Consider the following 10,513-nt stretch of genomic DNA (forward strand, 5'->3'; position numbering starts at 1 on the left):
GTGAAAGGAATTTGATAATACGTATTAAGAATCTTAAAAATGTTCAGCTAAATGTAAAAACTGTTGGCTTTAAAGTGAAATAAACTTAGATTCAAAATTCATATTGGCTCCCAGACCTTAAGAAAATCCAGAGATTCAAGGTTAGTGGACTGCCTCTTTGTGCCAGGAGGCAACTCCAGGGAGACAGTCTTCACGACCTTCTAGACCTTGCCATATACATCTCTTCATCTGGCTGTTCCTCTATTCTTTATAATATCTTCCATAATCAAGTGATAAACTATACTCAAGAGGAAATAATCCAGGCAAGGAAGAGCAAGCAGATCAAGATGTGTAGTTCTTTCGGCTGCCAAGTTGTGGTTTTTGACAGATCATGGCATCAGGAACACTACCCCCAAAAAAGATCTTGTGAGCACTGAAGGCCAAATGCTGTGAGAAGACTTTAGGGCTGTGGTGATGCATGAGGTGGTGTCAACAATCCAGCAAAGAAACTAGGTCTACGGATCAACTGCTTACCCCACGTGGTGGCAGTGAGAGTACCAACCCCTTGGGTGATATCAATGTCTCACACCATCTAGAGAAGGTGGAATGCCAGTTGATGAACTGATCTCAAGCCATCCTGAAATGTGCTAAGAAGTCGTGGGCATTTCAAGAGTTGGCTGGCTATGGTGTTCCTCTGTCAGACACTTTTTCTTATGATGGCTATAAAAATTTTGCTAAAATGATTGATGAAGCAGAAGTACTGGAGTTACCAATGGTAGTGAAGAATACATGAGGTCACAGAGGTAAAGCTGTTTTCTTGGCTCGAGATAAGCACCATTTATTTGGCTGATCTAAGCCATCTTAATCATCATGAAGCTCTGTATCCATTTCAGAAGCTAGAAGAGTTTCATCGACAGGATATATGTTGTTCCATTGTCATGGGAGGCTGTATGGTTGGCACCATGTTATGCTGTTCAATAGATGGAAGGATGCAAAGCAACTGCTCACTAGGTGGTGTGGGGATAATGTGCTCACTGAGTGAACAAAGGAAGCAGCTAGCTGTCCAGGTGTCTAATATCCTTGGGATGAAAGTGTGTGGCATTGACCTTGTGACGAAAGATGATGGCTCCTTCTCTGTCTGAGGCCAGTGAAATTTGCTATTTTCCTTCAGATGGACCTTATATTTGAGACCAGCCTGGGCAACATGGTGAAACCCCATCTCCACGAAAAATACAAAAGTTAGCCATGGGTAGTGGCGGACAACTGTAATCCTGACTACTTGAGAGGCTCAGGCATGATGAGAATCGCTTAAACCTGAGAGGTGGAGGCTACAGTGAGCCAACATCTTGCCACTGTACTCCAGCCTGGGTGACAGAACAAGACTCTGTCTCAAAAAATATACCTATTAATAAAAATGTTCAATGTAAAAACTTTTTTTTTTCCTTTTGAGACAAGGCCTCACTCTGTTGCCCAGGCTGGAGCCCAGTGACACAGTCACAGCTCCCTGCAGCCTAGAAATGCCAGGCTCAAGTGATCCTCCTGCCTCAGCCTCCAGACTAGCTGGTGAAATGAGAGAGTTCTCTTATTGCCCTTGCAGGGCATGCAACAGAGGTGTGGTTCCCTTATTCAGTGCTCTGCTGCTCAGACCCCTAGGAGGAGCATGCAGACAAGCAGGTGCAGAGGCTGTGAAGAGTGCTTTTAGGCTCTGGCCCCACAGCAGGACTCCCGAAGCCCAAGTGGGCGTGTGTTCCACGGCTTGTGTTAGTCAGCTCAGTAGACCCTCTGCCTTATCTCAAGGACAGGGGGCGAGTGTGACAGCCTGAGTTCTTGCCCAGTGTACCAGAAGAATCAGATCACACATGGGCTGGAAGGTTAAGTGCAGGGTTTTATTGAGTGGTGGAGGTAGCCAGATGGACGGGGAGCCGGAATCAGGGAATAGAGTGGGAAGGTGGTCTTACCCTGGAGTCGGGCCACCCAGCGGTGGGACTCTTCTCCAACCGCCCTGGGCAGAAGTCCCCTTGGCATCTGCACCATTCCACTGTTGCTGGTCTGCCAGTATCTGCTGGTATGTTCCTCTGCTCCTCTCAATGTCCGGCTGCTTGTGTCTGTGCCCGCTAGGTGTTGGGTTTCTATGGGCACAGGATGCCAGCAGGGGTGGGGGGCGGTGGCCAGCCAAAAGGCAACTTTTTGGTTGTGAAAACAGAAATACCTGTCCTCATTCAGGTCCATGGGCACAGGCCCGAGGGTGGAGCCCTTGGCCAGGGACCCCACCCTTCTCTACCCAGCACTTGCCTGCCCAGCTCCCATATCACTGGGACTACAGGCTGTGCTACCACACCTGGATAACTTTTAAAATAATTTTGTAGAGATAGTGTCTTGCTTTGTTGCCCAGGCAGCCAGTTTTGAACTCCTGGCCTCAAGCAATCCTCCTGCCTCAGCCTCCCGAAGTGTTGGGATTATAGGCGTGAGCCACCTTGTGCAGCTGAAAACCTCATTTTTAAAGAAAAGACATTTAATAATGCTTCAATACAATTTTGGATTTACTGTTGCATTCTAGAAATTTTCTGATAGCATTATTTAGTTTAGGCCTTGGCTTCAGGTAAATATTGATTTTAACACTTGACCATTTAGCATTTTGCCTGAATGTATTTTCAGTCACTCCTAGTTGCCAATCAAATAAGAATGGCAGGATCAGTAGGACTCTGCTCCATTTAACCTGATGGGCATTTTCCGATTCAGTCAACAAGTTACGTGTACTGGCTTTTCCTCAATTTCTGAGGAAATTCTGAGATAAAGCATCTATCTACTACTTCAAAGTGATATTAAGTTATGAAAGTCCTGCTGAAATTGAGCAGTACTTTCATAACTTAATATCACTTTGAAGTAAGAAGATAGATGCTTTACCTATCCCCATTAGCAGAAAGTTTTATTGTCACAAGCTAGGCATGACAGCTACAAAAGAGAAGCTTCAGGCTGGGCGCGGAGGCTCATGCCTGTAATCCCAACACTTTGGGAGGCCAAGGCGGATGAATCACTTGAGGTCAGGAGTTTCAGACCAGTCTGGGTAACATGGCGAAACCCATCTCTACTAAAACTACAAAAATTAGCCGGGTGTGGTGGTGCATGCCTGTAGTCCCAGCTACTCGGGAGGCTGAGGTGGGAGGATGAGCCCGGGTGGTTGAGGCTGCAGTGAGCTATAACACTGAACTGCAGCCTTGGCAACAAAGCAAGACCCCACCTTGAAAAAAAAAAAAAAGTCAAAATCACCATTCTGAGTAGACATTCCCCAACATTTATCAAGTTCGGCAATAACAATCCTGTACAATACGTTGATTCATTCAGTTACCTAGACATATCTTTTAAACAAGTTTCTCTTTGGTGGCTGGCTCATTAGGAAGTTTCATTGTTCAAAGCTAGGTCTTTCCTGAGCTTTTTCATGACTGAAATTTCGTTGCTGTTTTAAATTTTTGCTGCCTAAAATCACTATGGTGATGCTCTCTAATTTAGAGTTTAGGGGTCTGGTTCATCTCTGTGCTAAACCAGACCACAACTTGCTTCCCAAGAGTTATATTGGCCCTGTCAGTGAATATTCCCTTGGCCTACCTCCACACAGAAGGGCAGTGGCTTTCAATTCAAGGACTGGTTCCTGTTTGGCTCATCCTTCATTTGGGTTGACTTTTAAGACACATGGCTCTGTGCTTTGGCAAACACAGAATAGTTGTGTTCTAAGGATTTGTCAGAGGACATACCCTCAAACCCACAGTTGCTCAATACTTATGGAAAGCTCAGCTGAGAGTATAATATTTATAGAGGATTGCCTGAAGTCTAAGAAGGCTCTATTTCTCTAGTCAAACATGTATCCCTGGATAAAAGTGAGATCAGCAAGAAAACTGTATTTGTGGACTGAACTGACTTGTCTACCCCTCCTCACACACACAAACACACACACACACACACACACACACACACACACAGAATTACTTTAGGTGTAAAGACTTTATATTTTTTAGAGAAATTTTAGAATCATGGCAAAATCAACAGGAGGGTAAAGAGGCTGGGGGCGGTGGCTCACACCTGTAATCCCAGCACTTTGGGAGGCCGAGGCAGTTAGATCACCTGAGGTCAGGAGTTCGAGACCAGCCTGGCCAACATGGTGAAACCCCATCTCTACTAAAATACAAAATTAGCCGGGCATGGTGGTGCGTGCCTGTAATCTTAGCTACCTGGGAGGCTGAGGCCGGAGAATCACTTGAACTCTGGAGGCAGAGGTCGCAGTGAGCCGAGATCGTGCCATTGCATTCCAGCCTGGATAACAATAGTGAAACTCCATCTAAAAAAAAAAAAAAAAAGAAGAGGGTATAGAGATTTCCAATACACTCCCTGCCCCTATACACCTATACATACATAGCCCTTCCCATTATCAATATCACCAACTAGAGTGGTACGTTTGTTACAATTGATGAACATACACTAGTACACTAACACATCACTATTGCCCAAAGTCCATAGTTTACATAGGGTAACACTTGGTGTTGTATTTTCTGTGGGTTTGGACAACTGTATCCACGTGTAGCCACCATTAGAGTATCATACAGAATAGTTTCACTGCCCTAACAATCCTCTGTGTTTCTCCTATTCATCCTTCCCTCTCCACCAACCCTTGGCAACCACTAATCTTTTTTACTGTCTCCATAGGTTTGCTTTTTCCAGAATGTCATATAGTTGGAATGATACAGTACTTAGCCTTTTCAGACTGGCTTCTTTCACTTAGAAATATGCGTTTAAGGTTCCTCCACGTATTTTCATGGCCTGATATCTCATTTCTTTTTAGCATTGAATTTAACATTCCATTGTCTGGATGTACCATATTTTGGCCATTCACCTACTGAAGAACATCTTGATTGCTTTCAAGTTTTGTAATTGGGAACAAATGTGCTATAAATAAACATGTGCAGGTTTATGTGTGGATGCAAGTTCTCAATTCCTTTGAGAAAATACCAAGGACCATGATTGGTATTGGTACCATATGCATCATATGGTAAGAGTATATTTAGTTTTGTAAGAAATGGCCACTGTCTTTCAAAGTAGCTGTACCATTTTGCATTCCCACTAGCAATGAATGAGAGCTCCTATTGCTCCACATCCTCACCAACATTTGGTGTTGTCAGTGTTCTGGATTTTGGCTATTCTAACGTATAATGTTCATTTTAACTTAGATTTATATTTCCCTGATGACATATAATATGAAGCATCTTTTCATGTGCTTATTTACCATCTGTGTATCTTTTTTGGCAATATGCATATTAAGGACTTTGGCCGATTTTTTTTAATTGGGCTATTTACTTATTGTTGAGTTTTAAGAGTTATTTATGGCCGGGTGTCGTGGTTCATGCTTATAATCTCAGCACTTTGAGACGCCGAGGTGGGCAGATCACCTGAGGTTAAGAGTTCGAGACCAGCATAGCAAACATGGTGAAACCCCTTCTCTACCACAAATACAAAAATTAGCAGAGCGTGGTGGTGTGCACTTGCAATCCCAGCAGAAAATTGCTTGAAACCAGGAGGTGAAGGTTGCAGTGAGCCGAGATTGCACCACTGTACTCTAGCCCGGGTAACAGAGAGAGACTCTGTCACAAGAAAAAAAAAAAAAGTTATTTGTTTACTGTATTAGGCCACTCTTGCATTGCTATAAAGAAATAATTGAGACTGAATAATTTGTAAGAAAAGAGATTTAATTGGCCCATAAGTTCTGCAGGCTATACAGGAAGCATAGGAGAATATGCTTTTGGGGAGGCCTCTGAAAACTTCCAGTCATAATGGAAGGCAAAAAGGGGGCAGGCAAATCACATGGTAAGAATGGGAGCGAGAGAGAGTCGGGCGTGGGAGAGGTACCACACATCTTTTAAACCACCAGATCTCGTGAGAACTCACTCACTATCATGAAGATAACACCAAGCCATGAGGGATCCGCCCACATGACTCAAGTAGGCCCCACCACCAACACTGAGGATTACAATTCAACATGAGATTTGGGCAGGGACAAATATCCAAATCATATAACATATTTTTTATAAGAGTCCTTTATCATAAATGCCGTTTGCAAATATTTTCTCTTAGTCTGTGGATAATTGCTTTTTTTTTTTTTTTTTTTTTTTTTTTTGAGCCAGAGTCTCACTCTGTCACTCAGGCTGGAGTGCAGTGGTGCGATCTCGGCTCACTGCAACCTCTGCCTCCCAGATTCAAGTGATTTTCCTGCCTCAGCCTCCTGACTAGCTGGAACTACAGGTGCAAGCCACCACACCTGGCTAATTTTTGTATTTTTAGTAGAGACAAGGTTTCACCATGTTGGCCAGGCTAGTCTTGAATTCCTGACCTCAGGTGATCCACCCGCCTCAGCCTCCCAAAGTGCTGGGATTACAGGCATGAGCCACCACACCTGGCCGAGAATTGCTTGTTTTAATTGGGATATAACCAACATACCTTAGATTTCAGCTATTTTAAACGTACAGTGGTTTTTAATACATCCTCAGGGTCATGCAATCATCACCACAGTTATTCTTTGAAACATTTTCGTCACCCCCCTCCAAAAAACATACGCATTAGCAATTGTAGCCCCTTTTTCTTCAACACCACCCTCATCCCCTAGAACACTAATCTCTTTTGGGTCTCTGTAGTGACTGGATTCTTTCACTAAGCATAATAGTTTTCAAGTTTCACCCATCTTGTAGCATGAATGAGTACTTAGTTTTTTGTGTGTGGTTGAATAATGTTCCATTGCACAGATACAATACATTTTATTCATTCATTCATCAATTGATAGATATTTTGGTTGTTTCCACTTTTTGGCTATCCTTTAATGAATTCCACTTTGGCATTACACTAATGGCCTATACTAAGGGATATCATAAGAAATACTAGAAACATAAAGTTTTACTTACTGTCACGTTCTTTCTTCCATTGCCAGGATACTATTTTATGACAACCCATAAATGGTAGGCTTAGTCTGAAAAACTGTTTTTGTTTTATATGCTCAGAGACAACATGACTGCTGTAACTAATTATTTTCATTCTTGGTGTTCATCTTGCTTCTTTTATATTGTATTTTTTTTAACAAAATGGGGATAAACATTAGTGGCGATTTAGCTCACTCTAAAGTTATGGCAAATGGGCTTTCCAGTTGATCCATCTTGTCTGATCTTTACTGTACATGTGGCTGACAAAGAGAAGGGAATATGGACCCGTCATCTTGAACATGTCTAGTACCTAGTTCCTGCTGGTGTTCACCCTTGCAAGCTCCTAGCTGGTTTGCCTATGCCTGTGGCTTGACCTTACAGGCTGTTCTTTGTTAGAAAATGATTTGGGGCTGCTTTTCATGAAAAACAAAAGCCTTGCCGAGGGCTCCCATGCCCTTGCTATCTGCCTAAGTAATTCCTTCTTAACTCCTATATCATCACCTCACATAGTTACATGTTTTGTGGTGAGAACACTTAAGACTTATAGTAAAATTCAAGTATACGTTATTATTAACTATACTCACCATGCTGCACATTTGATCTCCGGAACTTATTCATCTTATTACTAAGAGTTTGTACCCTTTGATCAAAATCCCATTTCTCTGCTCCCTCTCAGACCATAGCAACCATCTTCCCACTTTCTGTTTCTATGAGTTTGACTGTTTTAGATTCCACACATGAGTGAGGTCATGCAGTATTTGCCTTTCTGTGTCTAGTTTATTTCACTTAGCATAATATCCTCTAGGTCCATCCTTGTCACAATGGCAGGATTTGCTTCTTTTTTAAGGCTTTTGTTCTTTTTTTTTTTTTTTTTTGAGATGGAGTCTTGCTCTGTCACCCAACCTGGAGTGTAGTGGCCCGATTTCGGCCCACTGCAAGCTCCACCTCCCGGGTTCACGCCATTCTCCTGCCTCAGCCTCCCGAGTAGCTGGGACTACAGGCGCCCGCCACCACGCCTGGCTAATTTTTTGTATTTTTCCAGTAGAGACAGGGTTTCACCGGGTTAGCCAGGATGGTCTTGATCTCCTGACCTTGTGATCCGCCCGTCTCGGCCTCCCAAAGTGCTGGGATTACAGGCGTGAGCCACCGCGCCCGGCCAAGGCTTTTGTTCTTGTTGCCGTTGTTGTTTAAGCTCTCTAATTACAACTATACATATTTTTTCTTTCTTTTTTTCAGCACAGCTGTGAAGAATACATATTTTCCTCCCTGGCTTCGAGGACCTAGAAATGTCTTTTAAACCAATAGTAAACTAAGTAGTCCTTCCTAAACCACCCACAATACCTGTCTGTGTAATGATCACAGACTAATTTATTTGGTATCAAGCAGGAAAAGAATTTGTTAGCCGAAAGGTGTGGGTTTTCCACAGATCAAATCCTTTTAGCCTTGTAAGTAAATTTTCTTTCCTTTCTTCTTTTTTGTCCCTTTCTCCTCTCGTCCTCCCATCCACTTTTTTGCTTTCAATATTTTGATACGGAAATTTTCAAACACAAAAGTTGAAAGCATTTTACAATGAACATTCATATACCCACCACCTGGAGTTCTGGAGTTTACAACTTACATTTTATCTACACATATCTATTCATCTCATCCATAAACTAATCTTATTTTTGATGCATTTTGAGATAAGTTGAAGACATCAGTGTATTTCACACCAAATATTTTAGTATACGTATCAACTAAAGTTAAACTTTTACTTGTGGTTCTTGTTATTAGGTAAAATAGAATGTGAAATGCACAAATCTTTTGTGTAAGGGTTTGAGTCACGTAGGCCAAAACTTATCATGTTATAGGATAGTACCATCATCACAGCAAGTTCCCTCATGTTCTCATGTCAATCCTGGCCTCTACACTCCTAAAACAATGTCTATCAGGAGTTTTTCAACCACAGAGCAGTTTCATCTGTGTTAGAATTTCATATAAGTGAAATTACACAATATGTATACTCTTTTATATCTGGATTCTTTTAGTATAATGTTTTTGATATTTGTCCTCCTTGTGTGGATTGGTAGTTCATTCCTTTTCATTGCTGAGTTGCATTCCACTGTATAAATATACTTATTTAACCATTTTTCTGTTGATAAAACTTGGGCTATTTCCTGTTTGGAACTACTATCAATAAAGCTGCTATGAACATTCTTGCACAAGTCTTTTTGTGGACTTTCATTTATCTTGGATAAACACCTAAGAGAGGAATTGCTGGATCACAGGGTATGTGTGTGTTAAGCTTAATAAGAAATGGCCAGCCCTTTTCCAAAACAAAATGTGAGTTTCACTTGTTCCACATCCTCGCCAATATCTTGTGTTGTCAGTCTTTTTAAATTTTAGTCATTCTAGTAGATGTGTAGTAGTATGTCTTTGTGATTTTAATTTTCATTTCCTTTATGACTAATGCTGTTGAACATGTTTTCAAGTGTTTATTGTCTACTCATCTTTTTTTTTTTTTTTTTCTTGAGACAGGGTCTCGCTCTGTCACCCAGGCTGGAGTATAGTGGCGGCTCATTGCAGCCTCCACCTCTCGGGTTCAAGTGGTTCTCCTGCCTCAGCCTCCTGAGTAGCTGGGATTACAGGTGCGTGCCACCATGCCCAGCTAATTTTGCATTTTAGTAGAGATGGGGTTTCACCATGTTGGTCAGGCTGATCTCGAACTCCTGGCCTCAGGTGATCCACCCACCTCGGCCTCCCAAAGAGCTGGGATTACAGGCGTCAGCCACCGCACCCTGCCTATTCATCTATCTTCTATTGTAAAGTGTATATTCAGATCTTTTGCCCATTTTATTGGGTATTTATTTCACTGAGTTGTCAGGAGTTCTTTATATATCCTTGATAACAGTCCTTTTTCAGATAAATGTTTTGTGAATATTTTCTTCCAGTCTATGGCTTGCCTAAATATTTTCTTAATGGTGTCATTTCTTTGGCAGATGTTTTAAATTTTGATGTTTTGCTTTCGTTTTTGTTTTTGAGGCAGAATCTTGCTCTGTCGCCCAGGCTGGAGTGCAGTGGCACAATCTCAGTTCATTGCAACTTCCGTTTCCCAGGCTCAAGCGATCCTCCTGCTTCAGCCTCCTGAGTAGCCAGGACTACAGGCCTGCGCCACCACGCCTGGCTGATATTTTTGTATTTTTGGTAGAGAAGGGGTTTCACCATGTTGGCCAGGCTGGTCTTGAACTCCTGACCTCAAGTGATCCACTCGCCTCAGTCTCCCAAAGTGCTGGGATTACAGGCCTAAGCCACCATGCCCGGCCATTGATGAGGTCTATTTTATCGGGTTTTTCTTTGAAAGTTATTTACATCCTAAGAAATTTTTTGCCTACTGTCAAATCACAAACATATTCTCCTATGTTTTCTTCTAAAAGTATTATAATTTTGTCTTTTACATTTAGGTCTGGGACAACATAGTGAAGAGACTCAGTCTAGCAGGGAAGAGACATGGTAACCAAAACCCCAGGGGCCTCACATGCCAGGGCATAAGCCTTCCCCTACTTTCTTGCCTCCCTTAAAGGGGTTGACCCAAGTCACATAGC

The 10,513-nt window shown here is 42.3% G+C and overlaps 1 pseudogene; it reads left to right on the plus strand.

Moving 5' to 3' along the window:
- Positions 1-302: 302 nt before the first annotated feature.
- Positions 303-1,162, plus strand: LOC108542087 (beta-citrylglutamate synthase B pseudogene; annotated as a pseudogene).
- The last annotated feature ends 9,351 nt before the right edge of the window (positions 1,163-10,513 follow it).

This window comes from Rhinopithecus bieti, unplaced genomic scaffold, assembly GCF_001698545.2.
Source record: "Rhinopithecus bieti isolate Rb0 unplaced genomic scaffold, ASM169854v2 scaffold_22636, whole genome shotgun sequence".
NCBI classification, from domain to species: Eukaryota; Metazoa; Chordata; class Mammalia; order Primates; family Cercopithecidae; genus Rhinopithecus; species Rhinopithecus bieti.